The sequence below is a fragment of the Nicotiana tomentosiformis genome, chromosome 12 (genome assembly GCF_000390325.3).
Source record: "Nicotiana tomentosiformis chromosome 12, ASM39032v3, whole genome shotgun sequence".
Classification (NCBI taxonomy): Eukaryota; Viridiplantae; Streptophyta; class Magnoliopsida; order Solanales; family Solanaceae; genus Nicotiana; species Nicotiana tomentosiformis.
The window spans coordinates 118,564,246-118,570,535 of NC_090823.1; positions in this window are offsets into that span (position 1 = coordinate 118,564,246).

Here is a 6,290-nt window from a genome sequence, read left to right on the forward strand (position 1 = left end):
CTCAATGACTACTCTCTCCTGGCTTAAGAAATGTTTGCATCTTTGAACGCTCCCTTCCTGATTGTACTATAAGCAGGGATGACACTCAAAGAATTATACATCATATTTTTTTATAACTCGTAATACATCTACCACCAAACCAAGTGGGCATATTTTCCAGAGAAATACATCTACCACCAAAGAGATGATCAAGTAGATTTAAGCAGCAATAAAAAAATTTCCAGAGAAACATAATTTATATAAGATCATGCTACTTCATCTGAAACAAGATACCTGCTTTATAAATTAGAAATGAGATTCCACACCTTTCTAGACATAAGAAGCATTGTACTGATTGTTTATGTGAAACAAAAGGGACACAGAGAAATTCAGGCTAAATTAAGGGGACTTTATTATTAACTAATAAGTTGAAACTACAGGGTTACAGAGAAAAGATAATTGAGAAAGATCATAACGAACATCTATCCTAAACTTCTAATTTGCAGCTAGTTTCCTATTAAAACTAACAGCTCCTTGCAATCCCCAGTTCACAATGTTAAGAGTATCTCACAATATTCAGAAATAAGCTTACTTATCAATTCTTGCTGATTGCTACTATTAATACTGATTGATTAAGAACAATAAAGTCCAGCGAATCTCATACTTTTGCCAATGTAAATTAAATTATATTGCCTTTTATGCACTAAATCTCCATTTATCACTTGTTATATATGAAAAGTCAGTAATTTATCATAGTCTCAGTTATACTGATTATAACCCATTTGGTTAAAACTTAGCAGGGTCAATAGAAGATAGTACAATTTCAGTATCATTTAATATATCCAGTGATGCATATGCCATCAGGTATGTTGGAGCACACATAATCCTCAATGAAATAGACGAAGCATAAAAACAATCTAGGGTTCAATACAGTGGCGGAACCCAAAATCGGGGAAAGGGGAAAGGAGAGAGAAAGAGAGATTGACTTACCTACTCGTCGGAGTGAAGGGATTCCCGAAATCGCAAGCTTGTATTGGACTTGGAGAATATAGTAGTAGTCGAAGTGGTGGTTGTTTATCCTTTTGTCGCCGGCGATTAAAGTATCGACGATGCCGAGTATTTGGTCGGTAACAGGTGCTAATGTCGGGTCGGATTCAAGGGCACTGGTCGCGGATGATTTGCTGCCAACTAGGTCACATTTTGTTAAGAGCTTTTCAGCAATGGATAGCCAACACAATGCTTCACGGAAGGGATGCTTCAGAGAGGGGGGCTATTGATGAAGAAGGGAGCTTAAGTTTACAGAGAAAGAATGAGAGAAGCGGCTGTGAGCCTGTGACCTAATTAGAATGTAAGAAATCTTTCTTCCCAAAAAATAAAAAATATACTAATATTTACTTTCCCAGAGAATGTGTGAGAATATTAAAAATATTCCATATACTTTATTTAGTTTGCCATTGCTTTTCCTGGGAACTTTATTTTAATTTTATGTAATTAATTTCCAATTATTTTCCCACTAACATAGGTGGGAAACGAATTTCGCAGTTTTAGGCGCTAAACAGTTCCCACGAAAAGTCTGTGAGAACTACTGAAATTTTGGTAAAATTTTCGTGTCCCCACTTTCCCACCGACTTTGTAAAATTTTTGGTGGGAATTATCATTGATATATTTTTGTGGGAAATATCCGTGGAAAATTTATATTATTCTAGTAGTGGTATCTCAGAAATAAAATATTCAGTACGTTCACAGTTCCAAAGAAATAGGCATTTCTTTTCAAGTATCTCAGTGAAAACCCAAATCTTTTACCGAAAAGCCAAAAATACGAGTAAGTTTGAAAACTGTAATTTTTCCAAATATCTTTTCCATAATAAATAAGATGTTTCATTTTCTTTCCAGATAGCAAGGTATGCCCACATATCAATGTGTGTAAAAAGTTATGAATGACGTGGTACCGTACGACAAGAGAAAAATTGCATCTTTATGCATGTATGTCATGTGTGCATGCCAATGCCATGTATCTCAGAGATGAATCATGTACTCACACTATCAGAGTACTCAATCTCATTGTCTTACACTTTCCGCTCATCATGCTCAATCACTCGGTACTGTATATGGCCCATACGGCCCAGGAAAAATCCATCGCAGGAATATATACATCATTGTCCATTATCACTCAGTACCGAGGAAGGCCAGTCCGGCCCATGGAGAAGATCCATCTTCAGGTATATAATGCTTCGGACAAGATCCATGTCCAAGAAAGATCCATCCCTCAATAATATCAACCGTGCTCACTGGGGGTGTGCAGACTACGGAGGGGCTCCTACAGCCCAAGCGCTATAATATGCACGGATAACTCATGTGTTGTACGGACAACTCACATGCGTATCAATATCCTCACAAACAGGCCCCCGGCCTCACTCAATCATCAATCTATCCAGTCTCACTCACGGGCTCACAATGTCATGAAACTAGCCTCACAACAATGATATGATGTATCAATAAATAACAACTGAGACTAAGAGATGATATGAATGCATGAATATGACATATCATATATATGACTGAGTACGAAATATCAATAAAATCAGTGAAATGACAGCAAGAAATGACCACTATGGGTCCCAATAGTATCTGCATAAAGCCTAAACATGACATCTAGAATGATTGACAACTCAATTACTTTATCACATGGTGAAAATACTGATATAAAAAAAATAGAACTACTATACAGTGCCATGAAAACAACAGTCCCAAATCACTTGGTGCACGCCCACACACCCACACGCCCGTCACCTAGCATGTGCGTCACCTCAATACCAATCATATAACACGTATTACGGGATTTCATACCCTCAGCACTAAGTTTAGAAGAGTTACTTACCTCGAACAAGCCAATACCAGTACCGAGCAAGCCAAACGATACTCAAAAGATGCCATCTCGCGTGTTCCGACCTCTGAATGGCTCGAAACTAACTAAAAATAACTCAAGTACATCAAACAAATGCTAAAGGAATGAATCCCGATCGAAAAAGATCAAATCTTGCATCAAAAGCCCAAAAATTGGCCAAAAGTTCAACCTGGGCTCGCATCTCGGAACCCGACAAAATTTACAAAATTCAATAACCCATTCAATTACGAGTTCAACCATACTAGTTTCACTCAAATCCGACTCCAATTCGATGTTCAAAACTCAAAAATTTACATTATGAAACTTCAAGCCAAAAACCCAATTTCTCTTTAAAATTCATCAACCAATTGCCAAAAATGAAGATAGATTCATAGAATAAGATCAAAACCAAGTGTAGAATACTTACCCCAATCCTTGTGATGAAAATTGCTCCAACAATTGCCTCAATCCGAGTCCCACGTCTTAAAATATGGAGAAAGAACCAAAACCTCGATTTATAGCTTCTGCCAGCATTTTCGCACATGCGGCACATTAGCCGCTTCTGCGGCGTCGCTTCTGTGACATAACCTCCATTTCTGAGGAATCAGCTGAGGACTCGACCCTCGCACCTGCGGACAACATATCTGCTTCTGCAACATCGCAGGTGCGAGCCACCATTCGCATCTACGAAATACCTCGCTTTTGCGCTCTATCACCTCGCACCTGTGCATCCGCATATGCGCCCAAATCTCCGCTTTTGCGGTCTTGCTCACCCATAACCATTTCCGCTCCTGCGACCCCTTCGTCGCTTCTGTGTCCATCGCACCTACGCAAACCAGCCGCAGGTGCGGTCACACCAAAACCAGCAATAGCAACATGAAGTAAAATGATCTGAACCTCGTCCAAAACTCATCCGAACCACTCGGGACCCCGTCCGAATATACCAACAAGTCCAATAACATAACACAGACCTACTCGAGGCCTCAAATAATGCACAACAACATCGAAACGGCGAATCGCACCTCAAATCAAAATCTATGAATTTTGAACTTTCAAATTCAATTACTCGTGCCGAGACATAGCAAATCAATCCGTAATGACTTCAAATTTTGCGCACAAGTCCCAAATAAAATAACGAAGCTATTCCAATTCCTGGAATCACAATCCGAATCCGATATCAAAAAGTTCACTCCCGGTTAAACTTTCCAAAATTTTAACTTTCGCCATTTCGAGCCGAATTCAACCACGGAACTCCAAATCACAATCCGGACGCGCTCCTAAGTCCAAAATTACCCAACGGAGCTAACAGAACCATCAAAATTCCAATCCGAGATCAAATACTAAAAGTCAAACTTGGTTAATTCTTCCAAATTTAAAGCTCCCTAGTTGAGAATCATTCTTCCAAATCGTCTCGAATAACCTGAAAATAAAAATCGACGATTCACACAAGTTAAAATACCTCATACAAAGCTACTCACGCTTTTAAACTACCGAGCGATGTGCAAATTCTTAAAACGATCGGTCGGGTCGTTACATCCTCCCCCACGTAAACATATGTTCGTCCTCGAACGTGCCAAGAGTTGTTCCAAAAGCCATCAAATCGTCACGTAACCTTACCATGCACCTACCCGGGGGTGATCCTACGTCACCATATCCTGTACAGGTCCGATAATACAACATAACTGAAATTTCTTATCACGTCCCCAAATTTCCTCTGTAGGAGATCGTGATGGCACCTAGTCTCTAAGACTAGGTAATCCTATCAATGCAGAATAATAATAGATATCTGAAATAAATAAACTACAAATCAAATAATTACAAGTCCCAAAACTCAGTAGAAATAAGTGACAAGCTTCTAAGAATTTATTCTCTATGTCTCTATACATCAGAGTTTAAACCAAATAAGGAAAACAACATAGTAAGATAGAAGGGGACTCCGGGGTCTACAAACGCTGGCAGATATACCTCAAAGTCTCCACGTACAGCTAGTTTAATGATGCATGGTCTGATAAGATGTACATCGATCTGCACAAAAGGATGTGCAGAAACGTAGTATGAGTACACCACAGTGGTACCTAGTAAGTGTCAAGCCTAACCTCGGTAGAGTAGTGAAGACGTCAGGTCAGGCCCTACTGAAAAATAAATAATAACAAGGTAAAATGTTTAACAATATAATAAGATAAAATGACAATGGAAATGAATCAAGTATTATGTCACCATTTAATTACACCAAATAATGGGAATTAATACCTCGTGGAAGCAAAACATAATTCGTTTCAACTTTAAGAAAATCACAACAATAATCAAAGACAACTGCGGCCATAAATCAATATCAACAAGGGCACTCCCGAGGTACCGCCTCGTAGTCCCAAATCATAAATAAATTCACAATATTTTATTTTCTTATACCACCGCGGGAGCCTTCACAATTTATTTTAAAGAAAATATTTTTCCCGAAATAGCATCCCGCATTTTAGCCATCCTTATCACACCGCATAACTTCTAGTAGTTTTCCCTATTAGCCACGCGTATCAAGCCACCCTTATCTCACCGCATGCATTTCAACACTCAAACCTTATACCACCGCATGCGTATCAATATCACAATATATCACAATTTGCACTTCAAGTGCACAAATATTTCAACTTGCCAAAATAAATCAATAACAATATTTTTCCACAATAAAGAGCTCACAGCTCATGCCAAAATAAATCAACAATAATATTTTTCATAATAAAGAGCTCACGGCTCCATCACAATGAGTACGAAAATCTTATAAAATATTTAGCAAAAATAATATTTCATAAATTTAAAACCTTGTCTAAATATCAAATTTTTAAATGTAAAATACTTTATTTTTAATAATATTTAAATTAAGAAATTCATCCTTCAAGTAACGCACATAACAAAAGAAAACAGAGTTTTAACTAAACAGGTAAAACACTTAGCAGGAACAAGTCAGATAAATTTAAAATATGAAAATATATTAATGATGATGAATATAACATAATAAAATAATTTAATTTATATGCAATACTGCTCTACACAATTTAAAGACATAATCATCCACGCTTAGCCCGTGTACACAATTATCACCTCGTGTACACGACTTTCAACACATTACAATTATCACATCAATATCAATCTTAGGGAGAATTTTCTCCACACAAGGTTAGACAAGTCACTTATCTCGACTTGCTCCAATTTAACCAAATAGTATGCGTTTTCCTCGATTTTCCGACTCTGATCGACTCGTATCTAGTCATAATTAATTCGATACAGTCAACAAAGATTGTAGAATCAATTCCATAAGAAAATACTATATTTTTAAATAAAATTCAAAATTAACTCAAATATTGTATGTCTCGGAATCCGACGAAAGTTACGAAATATGAACGCCCATTCAACCACGAGTCTAACCACACCA